General features: G+C 32.1%; 1 protein-coding gene across 2 annotated transcripts in view; it reads left to right on the forward strand.

Annotated features, from left to right (window-relative positions):
- The first annotated feature begins 700 nt into the window (after window positions 1–700).
- Window positions 701–20,053, forward strand: part of LOC110028273 (probable RNA-binding protein 18) — a 45,902-nt gene continuing 26,549 nt past the window's right edge. For both annotated transcript variants that reach the window (XM_020730050.1, XM_020730051.1), the window contains exon 1: window positions 701–915. The gene's annotated coding sequence lies outside the window, so the exon portion shown is untranslated. The remainder of the gene's footprint in view (window positions 916–20,053) is intronic.

Genomic DNA, 20,053 nt, shown 5'->3' on the forward strand with positions numbered 1-20,053 from the left:
AGTTGTTTTGACAACTCTAATCACATAGCCAAAAGATATTAAGGGTTGGGGCAAGGTTTAAAAATTTTTCTTTATATTAAAACATCATTTGAATCTAATTTAATAATTTTTATTCTATTTTTATAATTAATATTTTTAATTGATAATAAATTTTTGTAACCTTGTAGTTAATTAATTTTTTTAAATTATATATATATATATATATATAATATATATAATTGATGACTAGTATTTCAAGCTAAAACCAGCCGAACACGAACAAATAAATCTTTATTCGTGTTGGACTCGACAAATTAGCGAACGAGCCAAACACAAGATTCTTAACGAGCCGAACACGAACTGTTCTTGAACAATGAGCCAGTTTGACAGCCCTAATAAAAACGCAGAACGGCTTAACGATCTGAAAACAAACAGTGAGCGATTTTGTGGGCCCTATTTGTATTGGAATGGAGTATGACACGTTCTCAAACCAAGCCGAATGGAGCTTATTAATAGTAATTGAAATTTTAAACTCAATAAATAGGCTAAAAAAGCCTAAACCATAATATGTTTATCGGAAAGGAATGAATAAATGTTATTATTTCGCATAATATATTCTATTGTGTTTCTTTGCTTAAATTTAAAGGTTGATATATTTGTGAAATTTGTATTTTTTTGTTTTTTTTTTTGAACTATAAGGGATATGGGCCTGGAAAAGATAAGCCACCGGACCGGGTTTTCGCAGATTGTGTTTGTCCTGGCGCAACAAAACTGGGCGATGCCATGGGAATTGACGGTGCTTCGACAAATCTCTGCGTTCCGGCTGCAGGAAGAACCCTAGCGCGAAATCAAACGCTCTTTTCTTTTCCAGCATCCAAGCCATCGATCGCGCTTTTCAAAATACTTCCCATCTCCAAGCTGGCCTCGACGTTGCAGGTAACTCCTCCATACTATGGCTAAGTTTTTTTTTTTTTTTTTTTTTTAATTTTAAATAGCAATTTCTTGCTTTACTTCTGCGGTAGAGCGGACCCAGATAAATTAGAAACGTTTTACAAAAAAAGATCATGATTGTGATGTCGCCCATTTTGTTGTTTGATCACTTGATATTTCAGCCTTTGTTCCTGAAATATTAAAATTCTGAATTTTGATATTGGGACAGTATTCTTGATCGATGTTATTTAAATTCAAAATAGCTTACTTTTTCTGCCAACCATATTATCCTGCGTTTGTGCTTCGTTTATTACATTCTCTGTTGATGTTTTTTTGTAATTTGCTGAAAGCATTTCAACTGGAGTGGCATTCGGAAAACCTCGTAGATGTTGTAGGTGAAGCTTCTATAAAAAAAATGATTTTGTTTGATTCATGAGCAAATTGTTTTTGTGTCTTGTTCTTGATCAGAAGATCATATCTCCCCTCGCCCCCCTCCCTCTACCCCTCCTTACGGTCAAACAGGAGTGCAAAAGAAATGGATGATTTAGTTAAACATAATTGCCTCCAATACTAGATCCAACTTGCATAAATCATGATTCCATTTGTGAGAATTTGTTTTACTCAATCGTCGTAAACATTCACAATCCTATTAAATTCAAAATTCATTCACGTTCATAAATGCTTGGAAGCTGCATAATAATTTCACGAAAACATATAAACTTCTTACCCCTCCTTGAAAATTAACAATATATAAGATTGAGCTACAATAATAATTAAAAAATCAACGCTAAAGTAAGATTTTGCAGACGAAAAAAAGCAACGTGCGTACTCTACTATGGCTCATATGAGTGACAATTGTAAATAACAAACTAGTTCTAATCAAATGAAGTATATATAAATAAAGGTATAAAAATAGTAAGTAGTAAAAATTTTTATAAACATGGATTATATTCATTTCTTACATAATTATGTGTGTGTTTTTAATTGTTCATATTCAATATATGTTGTCTTAGGAATGTCACTTGTATTTGTATAAGCTTTGAATTGATTTTTTTCTTTGTTTCACCTAGCTAGCTGGCTACACAAATGTTGATAAAAGTTTTTCACCTCGCTACATGAGGATTTTCAACAAATCCTCTTATGCCAATAAGCCTGTTTCGATCTAAATATCATGAGTCGAGCATTTTATAAATTTTCCTGTCATTTTTATGTGCGTATATCGTTAGTATAAAAGTTTCCTATCACAACACTTGTGATATTTCTTTAATTATTATGCTTGTTAAAGATAAATTTCATATGCATATGCTATTATATGAGTATTCCTACAAACAATTGCTTTAATAAATATATCTATCAATTTAATAAGATCAGTATCACTAGTAATCTCAATAGTGTCAGCTCAAATTTATTTTTCTGTAACATATACATGTATTCAATAATATGCAGAAATTTCTATAGGTAGTTTCATATCATTTTATCTTATAATAATCATATATAAAGACGTTCTTCTTAATTTAGCACATTATCTCACCTAGGTTGATGAACAACTTCGTGATGGGTTTCCCCAGGCTTTCCTCGAGCTTGCCATTTAGATTAAACTACTTAGAATTATAATTCTCCCTTAAAATTTTATGAATTCTTAATTTAAATGCAAACTAATACATTTAAATTCTCAATTGGTAATTAGCTTGATTATGTTTTTCGTGATATGAACCTATTCTCTCCATATTCTCTAAATCTTATCTTACTTCCCACAGGAAAATGACTTAATATGCTGCATTACAATATAACTGTATTTGTTCAATAATATGACAATCAAATATTTTGCTTAATTATCAAAATTTTCCTCTAAAATTCATCTCACAGTTGAATCGACGGCAAAATTAGCATTCAATCACACTAACTGCACTCAAATCAGGGCTTCTCTCCCGGCTACAACAACCAAGATGCGACAAAGGCAATGATAGGAGAAAGAACGACAAATATGGCATTTTTTATCTCAATTACCAATTTCTCCCCAAATCTTCTTTATTTTCTTCCTTATCTTTCCCTTTTTCTTTCTCTGTTTCGGCCCAGATATTGGGAAGCAACAACTGCACATCGAGAGGTTCGGCCTCGATTTCACGCTCCTCTCGCTACAATAACTTGGCGAGAGGGTTTTCCGGAGAAGGGATATAGGAGGGCCAAATATTTAAAATTGGTATGCTACTTTTTTAAATAAGTATTTGTTATCTAAAAAAATTAAAATTTAATATTAGTAGTCCCAAGCTCAGATGTGAAAAATGGAGAGTTGCGTTAGGTCGTCGACAACCAGCGTAAAACCTGTCAAAAAAATAATGACATGTATTCCTTTGATCATTGTGTAAGTGCTAGGGCGTCCTCTGGAAGCGACACAATGTATGGTTTGAATACAATGAAAAGTGTGCAAGGGCCGCTATACCGGCGCTTGGGTGTAGTGTCAACTAAGCAAAAGTTTCTACATTACGGACGAATGCATGTAAATAAGTTAGTTCATGAAACTAATATTAGGATGAGAATCCAGAATATAGGTACTCTTACTGGTAAATTAATGGAATTAGTTGATATTATGATTCATAGTAAGATAAATTTCTTATGTGTTCAAGAAACTAAATGGGTTGGAGAAAAGACTAATGAGATTGATAACTTAGGTTTTAAACTTTGGTGTTCGCGTAAGAGTCACATTAGAAATGGGGTGGGTGTAATTATAAATAAGGGTTTGGAAGATAATATTGTAAAAATTAATAGAGTTAGAGATAGAATTATAACCCATAAGATTATTGTTGATACTTAGATTTTTAATATTTTAAATGCTTATGCTCTTCATGTAGGTTTAGATGTAGGTTCTAAAGTTAAATTCTTAAATGACTTAGAAGACTTAATACAAATGGTTCCTCTTAAAGAAATAATTTTTATTGAAGGAGATTTAAATAGCTGCCTGTAGAGTGGTTGAAGATTTTAGAAATATTCATGGTGGCTGCAATTTTATAGTGATTAATGAAGGTAGAGCTATATTGGATTTTGCTTTAGCGTATGATTTTGTTATTGCTAATATTTTATTCAATAAAAGAGATGAACATATTATTGCTTATAAGAATGAAGCTAATAAAACACAAATTGATTATTTTCTTATGAGAAGAAGAGATCGTCGATACTGTAAAGATTGTAAGGTCATTCCAAGTGAGGATTTAAGTACTCAACGTCGATTGTTAGTTCTAGATTTTAAGATAAAGAGTTGTAAAATAAAAAATACTAGGAATCATTGTCGTAGAATTGATGGGGTAACCTAAAAGACACAAATAAATTATTTTTATGAATAAAATTCAAGATTTCAAAATTTGGAATGTTCATTAATAAACAAATTTTATGTGAGATAAAGTAACAAAAAATATTAAACAAATGACAAAAGTTGTACTGGAGAATCAAAAGATAAAGTTTCTATAAATAAAAATAGTTGATGGTGGAATAATAATGTGCAAGAAAAGATAAAATATAAGAAGGTTTGTTATAAAAATTGGTTTAAATAAAAATTGGTTTAAATGTAAAATTAAATGTAAAAACTTATAAAACTAGAAAAAACATCAAACCACCTGTAGAGAGTCTTAAGATAACAATCTGTGACGCTAAAAATTTTACTTTTAGTGATCTTTATAATATATTAGATACTAAGGAACGTAAAAAAATATATGTATAAATTAGCCAAACAAAAATAAAAGTAAAGATTTAACTCAAGTAAATTGTATTAAAGATGAAAATCAAAAAGTGTTTTTCTTAGAAAAAAATATTCAAAATAGGTGGATTAGTTATTTTGATAAGCTTTTTAATGAAGTTTCAGAAAATACGATCGACCTTAGTGATCTTAATATTGTTAATAATACTAATATGCTTTATTTTTATCGTCGCATTAGTAAAAAAGAAGTTGATGAGGCTTTAAAGAAAACCAATGATGGAAAATCTGTAGGACCTGATGATATCCCAGTTGAAGTGTGGAAATATTTAGGAGATTTGAGAGTTTCTTGGCTTATTAAACTCCTTAATATTATTTTGAAAACAAAAATTATGCCTGAGGAGTGGAGAAAAAGTATTTTGGTTTTCATTTTTAAGAATAAAGGGGATACACAAGAGTGTGCCAATTATGGAGGAATTAAGTTGATGTGACATACTTTAAAATTATGAGAGATGGTAATTGAACATATGTTAAGATGTATTACAAAGATTTCTCATAATCAATTTGGATTTATGTCGGGCAAGTTTACCATGGAAGCTATACATTTATTGAGAGGTTTGATGGAGAAGTTCAAAGATAATAAAGAGGATTTGCATATGATTTTTATTGATTTAAAAAAAACTTATGATAAGATTCCAAGTGATATCTTTTGGAGAATTCTTGAGAAGAAATGTGTTTTTATGACTTATATTCAAGTCATTAAAGATATGTATACAAGAACTGTTACTTTTGTTCGAACAGAAGGAGGATTGGCCAAATATTTTCCTATTTCTGTTGGTTTACATCAGGGATCGGCTTTATGCCTATACCTCTTTACTTTAGTTATGGATAGTCTTACTGGACACTTACAGGAGGATGTACCTTGGTGTATGCTTTTTGCTGATGATATCCTTCTCGCAGATAAGACAAGAGAAAAAGCTCAGTAAAAACTTGAATTATGGTGGTCTACATTAGAGTTTAAAGGCCTTCGTTTGAGTAGAACTAACACTGAATACATGGAATCTAATTTTAGCAGTAGTAGCTCTAGTGACAGAGTTGTAACTATGGGTAATCAAATTATTAAAAGGTTTGAAAGTTTTAGATATCTCGGGTCTATTGTTTAAAGTGGTGGCGATATAGATAGGGATGTTATTAGTAGAATTCAAGTTGGTTGGTTGAAGTGGAGGAATGCGTCGGGCCTATATAGTGTGATAGAAATGTACCACCTAAATTGAAAGGAAAAATTTTAAGATGGTGGTGAGATCTGTAATGCTCTATGGTGCTGAATGTTGGCCTTTAAAAGAGAAGCATAAAACTAATGTAAGTCTTGCTGAGATAAGAATGCTTAGGTGGATGAGTGGCTTTACACTTAGAGACAAAATGTGAAATGAATGTTGTGTAGCTCCAATGACGAACAAAATTAGAGAGAGTCGTCTTAGATGGTTTGGTCACATTAAACATCGACCATCTGATGATTCGATTAGAAGAGTAGAAAGAGTAGATGGAGTAGATGTTTTAGATTCGACTTATGTTTAGAAAGGCAGAGGTAGAATTAGGATGACTTGGGCATATAGTATAAAAAATGATCTTAATTTTTTAGGATTAAATGAAAATATGACACTAAATGGGACAATGGAGAAAAAAGATTCATGTAGCTGACCCCACTTAGTGGGATAAAGGTTTTGTTGTTGTTGTTGTTGTTTTGGTAGAGTTGCTTGTTTAACGGGCGACTAGCTATTCACACAGACATCTAGTTGCCCGTTAAACGGGGGACTTGCCTCTAGTCACTTGAAAAGCCAATCGCCTGTTAATCAGGCAACTTGTAATTTTTTTTAAGAAAATGAATGCAGCTGTGATTAAATTGATATAAAATCCTCATTTCTAATCTGATTCCAACAATTTTGGTATCATTGGAAGACTAAGTAAGTTCTTTGCAACTTTCGTGTTGACAACTCTTGGAGAATCTCACCGCACATTCTCAATTTTTGCGATTGCTTAGAATCTTGAGGGAAATTTTGATGAGAACCGATGCAGCGGCAATTAAATGGACTTAACTCATTTCAGTCCCGATTCAAACAATCTTCATATCGTTAGAAAGCAGATAAAATCCTCTGCAACTTTTGTGTTAACAATTTTCGGCAAATCTCACTGCACAAGAGGCAGATTTTTCGATTGCTTGAAATCCCAAGTGAAACTTATATGAGAATGGATACACTGCCAATTAAATGGACATACTCCCACATTTCTTTTCCAATTCCAACGATTTTGGTATTGTTGAAAAATTAATAAAATTCTATGCAACTTTTGTGTGACAATTTTTGGCTAATCTCACTATAGGAGCCGCAGATTTTGCGAATGCTTGTAATCTCGATCGAAATTCAGATGCGAACCGACACAATGGTGATTAGGTGGACATAGCTCAAATCCATATAATTGTTTAAATAACATAGAAAAATAACTAAAATAAAATTTTAACTACTTTCCACTTAAAGTTTATTACCCATATCACTAAGGAACCAACTTGTTAACTAATAAATTTGAGGAGTCAAGAGTTGGCTCAACCTTAACTTGTTAACCCCCCAAGCTCAACTCACGAGGTATTTATATAGCCATTTGAGCCAACTCACTGGTTATAAACAAGATTATATAAATATATTTTTTGCATCATAAATAATAATATGATAAATTTTGAAATTTATATTTAAACAGAACTGGAAAATAACTTCTACTTAGATACAAGAACTAAAAGGTAAAAGTATCATTATGAACAAAAATAGTAAACCACAATTCGCACATAAAAAAAAAGAGATTTACATGTATGAAACAAACCTCACAAATCGTACTGATTTACATATTTGACATGTAAAATTCATTATTTATGCATATAAAGCTTAATTTTTGAACAATACATTAAAAACATTACTATTAATAACATTGATATATGAAATAAGAAAAAAAATAAATAAATCATAGTACGTAAGTTTCTCTAAGAAAGAAAATTCAACAGGATAAATGGACTTAAAAAACCAAATATTTCAAGGTTATGTTTTAAAATCTTGATATCAAACTTCTTTCTACTATTCTCTTCATTGATCAAATTTGACTTGAAGACACCAGAAGTATTTGTTGTTAGTGAAATTAAACTAATGGCTCCAACGGTTGCTCAGCTCAACACACAACCACTACATGATCTACTGTAGAAATCAGTCAACCATTAAACAAAAAAAAGGGGCATTTAGATACATACCACCAAATTCCTATTTATTTACAAATCTAACATCTAAACTTTTTTTTTACATTTATACAACCCAAATCTTTTATATCACATTTCAAAAATGCATAGTTAAGATGACATATATAAGTGGAAATTGATGTTTAGGTGTTAGATATGTAAATACATGGGAATTAAGTGGAATGTATGAAATCTTCCAATAATTAAAAAAAGGGATAATTACATACAAACCAAACATTGTTATTTATAAATTAACCACCCAGGTGAACTTTTTGAACTATTGAACTGGGGTATTTACTGATGCCACTATCAAACTATCGAGAATATGATAAAAATGAAAAATATGGGTTAGGATTTTACCATGAATTTTGATATTTAAGTGAAAATTTAAAAAATGCATCGAACAGGGTGCTTGATTTGTAGATAGCAAGTTGTAAAAAAAAGTGAATTTCCGAGCAATTGCAAAAGCTACGACTCATGCGGTGAGATTTTCTAAGAGTTGTCGACACGAAAGTTGCAGAGAATTTCATTAGATTTCCAACGATACCAAAATCTTTGGAATTAGATGAGAATTGAAGGATTCATATCCATTAAAGCACAGTTGTATCCATTTTTTTAAAAAATATTTATAAGGTACTAGTTACCCGTTTAACGGGCAACTGCCTGTCCACATCACTAGTGGCAAATCACCCGTTTAACGGGCAACTAGATTCTACCTAGATAGTAGTTGCTTAAACACACCTCTACTGATATAAAATTTTATGTTTTTTAGATAATAATTAGCTTATTTAAAAATTTTTTTTAAAAATTTGGCCAATTAGGAGAGGGCAAAGGGAGCTTTCATATTTATGTTTTTTTGTCTTTCTATCTATCTATCTATCTATCTATCTATCTATCTATCTATCTATCTATCTATCTATCTATCTATCTTCCAAAAGCACATCCCGATGCTGCATGTCGCATAAATTGGAATTGGTACAATAACGTGATGATTAACATGGATTAGGATTAGTTAATTACATAATTAATTAAGTTTGATTATGTTATTGTTTTAAATTTTTTATAGCTTAAAATATATCCATAATTTATATATAATGTTAAATATTAATTTGATCGTTATATGATATGTAATTTTATGGAAATAATTTGGATGCCTTTTAGGTGATGAAAAATTTGGGTATATTTTAAATTGATCATGATTTAATATGTATTAATCAAAATTATGTATTATAATACTCTCTTACAAAATTTTCATTCTTGAAATTTTTGAATATCCACTTGAGTAGGAAGGGGAATTTTTGCTGTTTTTCTTGCTCTCTTTTCTAAATATGTTCATTTTCTTGCTTGTGGCTCCACTTTATCTTAACATTAGAAATTTGTCTATTCCTCTATCTCTTAACATCTGTTTCTAAAATTTTCTCCGACTCTTTGATGTATATATTAAATCGTTTTGCACATCAATATTCTCATGTGAAATCTTCTCCACTGAGCCTAAAACTCATTTTCTCAACATTGAAATGTGAAACACATCATGAATATCAAACATATTGGTAGCTAAGGCTAGCTTGTACTTAACTTGAACAATATTTTCTAAGATTCTAAATTGACCAATATATTCGGGTCTATTTTATTTCCTCAGCCAAATCTTGTTGTGTACCTTTTATCGGCTTGAATTTTAAGAATATAAAATCAACCTAAAAATTTAATGTTTTCTGCCTTGGTTGTAATATATTGTTATCGATCTTGAGCAAATTTCAATTTGTCTTTAATTTTTCTGAATTTTTTGTGGCTTCATCAGCTAATTCAAAACATAAGAATTGATGTTTTCCTACCTCAACCCATCTTAATAGAGTTATGCATTTTGTGCCATTCATTGCTTCTTAGGGAGCCACTTTAAAACAGGACTGATAACTATTATTATCGGTGAAATCAATCATCAAAATATGATCTTCCCAACTGCCTCCAAAGTCCATGACACTAAGCCTTAATAGATCTTTTAATACTTGATTTTTTTTTTACTGTCCATCTCTTTGTTGATGAAAAGTTGTACTAAGATGCAAATGCATACCCAAATCTCTTTGAATGCCTTTCCATAATTTGGATATGAATGTTTTGTCTCTATTAGAAACTATAATCTTTGAAACGCCATGCAATCTAATGATTTCCTTGACATACAATCCAACGAACTTTTTCATTGAGTTTTCTTGCTTAATTAGCAAGAAGTGAGTTGCTTTTGTTAACCTGTCTTTAATTACCCAATTACTATCATGACCTTGCCCATGTCTGAGAAATTTCATAACAAAGCCCATCGCAGTTTCTTCCCACTTTCACTCATGTATATGTAATGATAGTAGTACTGCATCGATTCTTTGATGTTGAATTTTTACAATATGACAAACTTGACATTTAGATAAATATTTAGCAACATCTTTATTTATATCTGGCCCCCCAAACATCAATTTCAAATCTTTGTACCTTTTTGCATTTCCTAGATGAATTGTATACCATGAATGGTGAGCTTCATGTAACATCTTCTATCTCAAATTAGGACCAGGAGGTACCTAAAATTGCAACTTGTTTCTAATAACACCCTATTCGTCTATGATCACATCTTGTCACTTTCTTGATTGAATTTGCTCAATGTGTTTTTAATATTTGCTACAAACTTTTGGGTTGCCTTAATTCTATCTATTAGAATTGGTTGTACGATCAACTGATGTAAATATCCAACATGTTTTGGTCTTATGACCTCTAACTAGAAGACAACAATTTCTTTGATCAATTATATTTTATGAATAATAACCTAGCTTGTACTATTTGTAGATTTATAACTCAAAACATCAACAACTACATTTTCTTGGCCAGAACAATACTGTATATCCAAATCACAGTCTTTGATATGTTCTAGTAATCTCCTCTATCTCAAATTCAACTCTTTTTGCGTGACAATATATTTTATATTTTGATGATCAGTGAAGACTTCCACTTCACACCATATAAGTAATGTCTCCAGATCTTGAGAACAAATACTGCAATAATTAAAAATAGATTGTGTTGGATAATTTTTCTCATACGGCTTCAATTGTTTTGATGCATAGGCTATTATTCTTTTATTTTGCATTAAACACAGTCTAAACCTCTGAATGATGCATTAGTGTAATTTGGAATCCCTCTATTCTTGATGGAATAATTAATACTAGCGTAGTAGTCAAATGCTTCTTCAATTCTTAAAAAATATGCTCATATTCTTCAAGCTACTCAACCTTAATTTCTTTGTTCATCAGTTGAATAATGACAGCTATTTATGAAAATCTTTAATGAATTTTTTGTAATTTCCATCCAAACTAAGAAAATTATGTGCCTCTAACATTCTTAAGTGTAAGTCATTCTACGGTCACTTTCACTTTCTGAGGATCCACTGTGATTTCTTGCTCACTAATGATATGCTTTTAGAATGCAATGTTATACAATCAAAATTCACACATTAAAAATTATGCAAATAATTGGTTATGCCATAGCAACTCCAAGACTATTCTCAGGTGCTTAGCGTTATTATCATCAATTTTTAATTATATCAAGATATCATCAATGAAGAATTGGATTCATAAAAATTGTTGGGGCATTTGTTAAATCAAAATATATTAATAAAAATTCATAATGATCTTACTTGGTCCCAAAAGCTATTTTGATTATACATGCATTTTTATTCTGATTTGATGATATCTCAATCTCAGATCGATCATAAAAATACATTAGCGTTCTCTAACTGATCAAATAAATCATAGATCATAATGGTTAATATTTATTTTTGTTTGTTAAATTGTTCAACTCTCTATAATCAATGCATAAGCACATATATTTATCTTTCTTCTTGACAAACAATAACAAACAATAGAATAGTACTCCAAGATTATTTACTTAGCCTGATAAAGCTTTTGTCTATCAATTCCTATAGTTGACACTTTAATTCATGCAATTATTTTGAAACCATCCTATAAGGACATTTGAAAATTGCCGATGTCTATTACTACACATCAATACCAAAATCAACTTCCCTTTCTGGTGGTAGCTCTGACAATTCTTCAGGAAATATGTCGAGAAAGTTTGCAACCACTTGAATGTTCTTTAATTCTTATATATTCTGGTCCAATACTTCTAATTTTACTAAAAAACACCATCTCACCACTTTGCAAGCACTTTTCAACTTTCATTGCACTCATGAAAGAAGTTAGTGCATTTATATCACAAGAGAAACAAAATTGCTTATCACCAAACATTAAGTTTTACTCTCATTTTCTAACCTTTAATTATAGCAAAATATTTTACCAAGCAGTTTATCCTAATATAACATAAAAAATTTGAAATACTAACATGCAAAAGCATATTCTTAATTGTTTTTATATGCATAGAAACTATTTCTCGAAAATATAATAACATATAATCCAGGAGTAAATTGTATAATATCAACAAATAAATTAGAAAATGTTTCAGAAATAAAAGAATGCGAAACACCTAAATTACATAAAACTATATCAGGTTAATTTAGAATCAGAAGCCTATATGTAATTTTATCTTCAAATTCTTTAGCTTCTTAAGGGTAGTAATTGTAAAAACTCTGTTTTTTGCCGGTAGCTCATTTTAACATTTTGAAGTCCATCTTTCTCTTGAACTAAAGACTTTTAAAAAAAATTAGTTTTTCTTGATTGATTTTCTTCCAAAAATTTTATGGGCTATCCTTGTCATGTAAATGTTTGCATTTAAATTACATATGTGGACAATGCATCTGACGATGCTATGCTTGTCCACATATGTAGTGTTTTTCTTAGATATTCAAACACTATTTAAAATATATTTTTCCACACTTATCACAAATTAGTTTTTCTATCTAGATCTACTTTGCTTACCTTCCAATTTAAATTTTTTGCTTGGGAAGTCTTCTCCCCATATAAATTTTTTTTGTTTGCTTGCTTGTGATTGCAACTATTGACTAGAGAAGTTCAGCTCATTTTTAATTCGTCTTGCCCTTTCAACAACTAGCACTTGAAAATTGTTGATTTCAAAAGAAGTCGATGCCAATCTCAAATGTTTTTGGAGGCCGTGCAAAAGTCCGTGACATTTTTTTTTCTGAGTGCTGACATAATGAGGTGCATACTTGGAAAGATCAGTGAATTCTACTTCGTACTGCATAATTTTCTTAGACTCTTGAGTCAAATTAAAAAAAAAATGATCTTGTAATGCTAAGTTGGTTAAAGGTCGAATAAATCAATAATTGAAAACCCTTACATACTCATCCCATTGAATCTGTGAGAGAGATGTTAAACTAAAGCTCTCTCAATGTTTTGCCCACTACCACCTCTCTATCTTTTCTTTTAACATGAAAGTGGCTAGCACTATTCTTCTATTCTCTAGAAAAATCAAAATCATGCCATTAATGATTTTTTTTTTAGTTTTTAATAGTTAATCTTCAATAACTGTAGTGTCATTGACACCCTTGAATACAGATGATTTGAATGTCTGAAAGATTCTCAAATGTTGTAACTTATGTTCCACGCTTTGATCTGGGCCCCGTGTTGGTAGATTTTTCAATAACAATCATTTTATCAATCACTTTAGATATTGGCTGGATAATTCCCTGTAAGTCGGTGGTTTTGAGACTTCCTTAGGCATAATTATCTATATTTGCACAATGTATTGTTCAATGCAATTTATCATAAATCACCTATGTTAGATTTATTTTAGCTTGCATTTCTCATTCTGCAATTGGCCTGGAAGGCTGACTTTAAATTTTTTCTGATACTTCTTTAGGCAAATTTTCTTATATTGACACAATTTATTATTCATTGTAATTTATGATATATAATTAATTTTTCAAGTCATGTGGTTTACCCATCCCAAATTTAGTCAACATATAGTTATGTATTGAACGATTTATATTTTAATCTCATTCATACTAATTTTATATTCAAGCACACTTTCATTATTATTTTTGTTCAACCTTATTCTGATACCATTTTCCATTACACCTCAGCTAACCCTCATAGGGTCAAATAAGAGTGCGATAGAGATGGACGACTCAATTAGACACAATTCCCATAAATACCTGTTTTACTTTTACAAATGATCAGTCTTACTCAAATGTCACAAATATTCACAGTCTAATTCATCTCAAAATTTTTTTATGTTCTCAAATTCTTGAAAGCGTGTATAATAATTTCACCAAAACATGTACATAGCTGCCAAAAAAATCAAGTATATAAAGATACATGGCCAAACATATTTACAACTTTTTCAAAATTTTACAATTCAAAAATTGCCTTATCATTTTCTGAAAATTAACAACATATAAAAGTGAGCTACAAGCTCAATGAAATAATCGATGTTAAAGTAAGATTTTATAACTAGAAAAAAAGTGACGTGCATGCTCAATTAGGAGTAACATGAGCGACAATAGAGCATAAAAAAAAGGATATAATCATATATATACATATATATATATATATTAAAAGCCCGTGGACTAATATTTTTAAAAGGAAATGTAAAGATAGGTTGGATGAGATGGCCCAATTAATGGCACGCTAACCACCCGGTATACGACACACATTAAGGTCCCAAAAAAGAAAAATACATGTATACCCAAAATCAATATTAAAACGTAGATGTGTAATCTCTACGCCAAAATTTTGCAAACACACAGAATCATGTCACTTGAGAACGACCCAATTTAGCTTTACTCTGCCTCTGATTCTAAAAAGGAAGCCAACTAGCAAATGTTAAGTTTATTTTCATTACTCGAAGTAACCAAAGTATCATCCATTAAGTTCATGAGTTCAAGTAGACCTCTATTCTTCTTCTTCTTCTTCTTCCTGAATGTGTAAACTTGTCATTCTTCATCCGAAGATTGACTTATCTGATCAGTGGATTGGTCCAATGGTCGGACATGGGCATGTATAGGCTGTTGCACATCTTGAACCCCTTGCGTCTGACTAACAATAACAATGTGCTCAGTCTGATGAGGTGGTAGAATCACAGCAGAAAGATAGCCAACTGTTGCTTTAATGATAGGTTCCAGGGTAGGTGAAGTATGAAATGTCTTCTCTACACCCGAGGCTTCCTGAGGAAGATGAGGAGCTTCGAAACTCTCTCGATGATAGGACCGAGCATTGTCCTGTTGAAGTAAAGTTCTTTCAGTATTGTTTTCAAAGATATTTGATGTTGTAGGTTGCCCAGCTAAATTATCCGGTAACACGTCATTCACAGTAACAGAAACAATATTGTCTGGGGGGAGGGGGGGGTCTCCGATAGTAAGGGGGTTACAGGTGGCAGTGACGGGAGAAATGATATTTAGAGGAGGGAGAGTGAGAGGGACAACAGGGGTTCCAGTAACATTTTTACTTTGAGGTTTTACATGAGGGTGCAAATGGTGACATTGAGAGCGAGAATGTCCAAACATACGATAGTGTGTGCAGTAAAGTGGGAACTGTTCGAGTTCCACCTACTGCCAATAACTATGATGTTGTGAGCCAATTTAGATCTCACCCGAAAAAGGTAAAATAATGTCTCGTTCAATCAAAACTCTGGCTTCAGAAGGCCGACTCAGATTAACTGTAGGTATATCAGTTTTGAGGGGTTTACCGTAAATCATAGCTAAGGAATAGAGGAGCTCGTGATTGAAGAGGTGGAACTTCAGACCCGAGAAGCGCAACCAAACAAGAATGACATGAGATTCAATGAGAGGATCAAAACCGACTGTTCATTTTAAAACTTTCATCACACGGTTATCTATTCGAACGCGTTTCCTCGCAAACAAATGAAATAGTCTTCATCATTAGATAAATGGATAAGAATATGTCTACCGTCCAGTTTAGCAATCTTCTATTCCCCTTTCAGACGCATTTGCTCATACTCTTTTCGATTTATATCGATTTTAGAGTTTCAATAGAGGAATTTACCAACTAAGACCAATCGACAGGATGAAACTAAGATGGAGATCTCGGCTTCAAAGAGAAACATTGCAGGCGTTTTTTTAAAAAATCTGGTGTCAACGAACTGCGCTAAGGTGTGGTGGTATCGCTGCGGGAAAATACACGAAATTGGAGGGAGAGTGGGGTTGTCGCCAGCAAGAGTGGCGGCATAGGAACGTCCCAAGGCCATCAATGCTTTCATGGAACGGAGCAGAGCAAACGATGCACTACCGGAGAAAAAAATCGTCTTTCGACAATCAGATGAAGTTGAGGGGATGAGAGCAAATGGCGAAGACGAAGCAAGACGAAACACGAGTCCTTCTACAAGCAGACGAAGGACGAGCAGATGACGCACAACGATGACAGAGCGCAACGAAGGACGAAAGCAGACGAAATCGACGTAAGAGGAGCTCGACGCAGCGAGAATCAGTGGAGCAGATGCCAGAGTTCGACATGAGGCGAAACCCTAGCAGAGCGGAAGAAGGAGCAACGGAGAAGAGACATCTATATATCTATATATATCAACAAGAGTATAAAAACAATAAGTAGTACACAATTCTAACCAAGTATATATTTCATTCATTCCTTACATAATTTTATTTATAATTTTAATTATTCATACTATATCTTTCGTCTTAAGAATGTTACTTATTCTTCAATAGGTTTTAACTTAATTTATTTTATTGGGTCGTCACAAATTTCGTCGACTACAAAACTATTGATAAATGTTGGTCATCTCCGAACATAACAATTATCGATAACCCTCTGATACCAGCTATCCATTCTAGTCTGAATATCAAGAGTCAGGAATTCTATAAATTATCTTGCCATCTTTACCTGTGCATGTCATCACTATAAAAGTCTTCTCATCACAATATTTTTTATTTTTCCTTGATTTGTATACTTATTAAATATGATTTTCATATTCATATGCAATTGTATAAATATTCCTGCAAGTAATTGGATTAATGAACATGCCCACAAATTTAATAAAAATAGTAACGTCAATAAAATCAATAGTCAACACTAGTTTATTTTTTGGTACCATATGTAAGTATTCAATTATATGCAGAATATTCTAAATTTAGCTTCATATTACTATATCACATAACAATCTTATAAAAAGATTTTCTTTTTAATTTAGCGCGTGATTATCTCACATAGGTTGATGGGCAGCTTTGGGACTGGTTTCTTTAGGCTCCCCTCGAGTCAGTCGTCTAGAATATGCTACATGGAATTACAAGTCCCGCTTAAAATTTAGAAATGCTTAATTTACATGCAAATTAACACATTCAAATTCTCAATTAGTAATTACCTCAAATAGGTTTCTACTCATACCAGTCTATACTCTCTCCATCCTCCAAATCTTATCTTAGAAAATGACTTAACACACTGCATTACAATCGAACTATATTAGTTGAATAATATGTCAATAAAAAATTTTGCTTAATTATCAAAATTTCACATTTATTTTACCCTTGAACTCCCTCCACATAAATATAATACTCCCAAAATTCACCTCCCAGCTGGATCGAGAGCAAAAGCAACTCTCTGTCACGACGACTGCGCTCAAATTAAGGTTATATCAATTTTAGGCATTTGTAGAAAAAGTGAAAAAAAGGAGGAATAATTGAGCCAAAATAGAGAACTTTGTGATTTTGGCGCTTAAGGCACCAGAACTGGTGATAAAAGTGTCAACTTACAGAGAGCTATGGCTAGAGGTGCTAGAACTGCTCCCAACTACAATAATGAGGATGCAAGAGGCAGAGATGAGAGAAAGTTGGGAATTAAAGGATTTAACCAAATAATATATATATATATATATATATATATACCTTAATTAATTTCTCCCCAAAATCTTCTTCCTTTGCTTCTTATTTTTCTTTTTTGATTTCTTTGATTCAACCCAGGTGTCAGGAAGCAACAACCACAGATTGAGAGATTCAGCTCTTAGTTTCACGTTCGTCCCGTGTGCTATAGTAATCTGGCGAGAGGGCTTACTGGAGAAGGAAATTAAGTGAGGTGAAAGGGAGGTTTCATATTTTTTCACTATATATATATATATATATATATATATATATATATATATATATTATTGGGAGCTGAAATTAATAAATTTTTCTTTTCTTTTTCACAGGAAACGTTAAAAGATAAATAGGGGGACAAGTTATAAATTTGGTAAGCCATAAAATCCCCATCCTGAAATAAAAAAATAGAAATTACCACTTACCAACAATAAGAGTTTCCAAAAAAAAAAGAAATACTAACGAAGAAGAAACTAAAGTATAAAACTTTATAAATTTCCACACCCTCTCAATTTAGAGCATAGATATCTAATATGCCCAACTTATAATGAGCTCAAAACTAGGCCTGAAAAGTCCTTTTGTGAAGATATCTGTTATTGCTTGAGTTGTAGTAGAAATAAATGACTTGCAAATAGCTTTACAATCAATTTCTCTTTTTTGAAGTGCCTATCAATCTTCACATAGTTTGTGCGATCATGTTGCACTGGATTTTCTGCAATGCTTATGACTGTTTTATTGTCACAGTAAAACTTCATTAGCATTTTTGTCAAGATTTGCAGCTCTTTCAGGATTCTCTTCAACCATAACATCTCACATATTAGCTATAGCCCTTATTCTGCCTCTACACTACTCGAAACCATATGTTGTTTCTTACTTCATCCTTTAACCAAATTTTTACAAACATATGTACAATATCTATAAGTCCATCTTCTATCAGTTACTGATCTCGCCCAATCTATATTACTGTACGACTCTATGTTCTATTATGTGGTCTTCTGAAAGAGTAAGCTCTTGCTTGGTGTACCTTTTAGGTATATGAGAATCCTATTAATTGCTTTAAGATATTTTTATAAGGGGGAGGCATAAATTGACTTACCAAACTCCACAATAAAGGTGATATCGGGTCTTGTATCATAAAAATTTATCAACTTTTCCATCAACTTTTGATACTGAATAATATTCACTGCACCACCCCTTTCCCATCTCCCAGTTTCTAATTGGAAACAATTGGAGTGTCTGCAGGACTAGCCATTCATCCCGTTTTCCTTAGAAGATTAAGAACATACTTTCGTTGGGAAACAACAATCTCTTTCTTCTATTTAGCAGTATCCTTGCCAAGAAAATACCTCAAAAGTCTTAGGTCTTTGGTCTCAAACAAAGTTTATAAGGAAGTCTTCAAACATTTCATCTCAAATATGTCATCTCCAGTGATAAATATATCATCTACATACAATCCATATGACTACTTTCCCATTCTTTGAATTTTTGACGAACATTGTATGATCTTCTTATTCTTGAGTTTACCCTTGACCTTTAATAAATAATTTGAATTTTTTAAACCACGCTTTTCAACTTGTATAATATATATTTTTTTATTTACACACATTTGTATAAAACTTCTCACAAAATTGTGGAGGTACATCCATATGTATTTCTTCCTTTTAAGTCCCCATAGAAGAAGACATTTTTTATATCCAGTTGTTGTAGGGGCCAGTTAAGTTTAACTGCAACTGACAGAAAAAGTCTTACAGAATTCAGTTTTGCGATGAAGGTGAATATCTCTAAGTAATCAATGTCATAGGCCTAAGTGAATACTTTGATAATCAATTGATCCTTGTATAATTCTAGAGAGCCATCAGAATTATACTTAATGTGGACACTCATTTATATTCGACAAATGTCTTTCATCTGATGGATCAACCAATTCTCACATGCATGAACTTTCATCTCTACGAAGATAGTCTTCTCCTTTACCTTAGGAATTTTTACGAAGTTCTGCACAGTGTTAGGAATCTTTATACAAGACAATTGTGAGGTAAAAATTTCAAAAGTGGGTGAGAGATTTTTGAATGACACATAATGGGATAGTGGGTGTTGGGCGCACAACTGTTGACCTCATTTTTAGTGAGGTCTAGTCTTCCTCTTAGGGTTTAGGATCTAGCCTTAGGGACCTCTCTTGACTATCTTAGAACCTTAGAAGTGGTGCCCGCCTCGTTTTAATTCGACCTATTTCCGTCCTCTTTTGTGGTTCCAAGTGTGTGGTATCGACTTCTAGCATTTAGAAGGGTGAAACCAACATGAGGAAACCCAAAAGGGATCCCTATAGGACCTTTTTGAGCCTTAGGGTGGCCTTCTGCACAATTCGCACTCCCGCGCGCACAAACTTCGCAATTCGGAGAGCCAACACGTCCGATCGCCATAA

This window comes from Phalaenopsis equestris, unplaced genomic scaffold (genome assembly GCF_001263595.1).
Source record: "Phalaenopsis equestris unplaced genomic scaffold, ASM126359v1 Scaffold000507, whole genome shotgun sequence".
Taxonomy (NCBI): domain Eukaryota; kingdom Viridiplantae; phylum Streptophyta; class Magnoliopsida; order Asparagales; family Orchidaceae; genus Phalaenopsis; species Phalaenopsis equestris.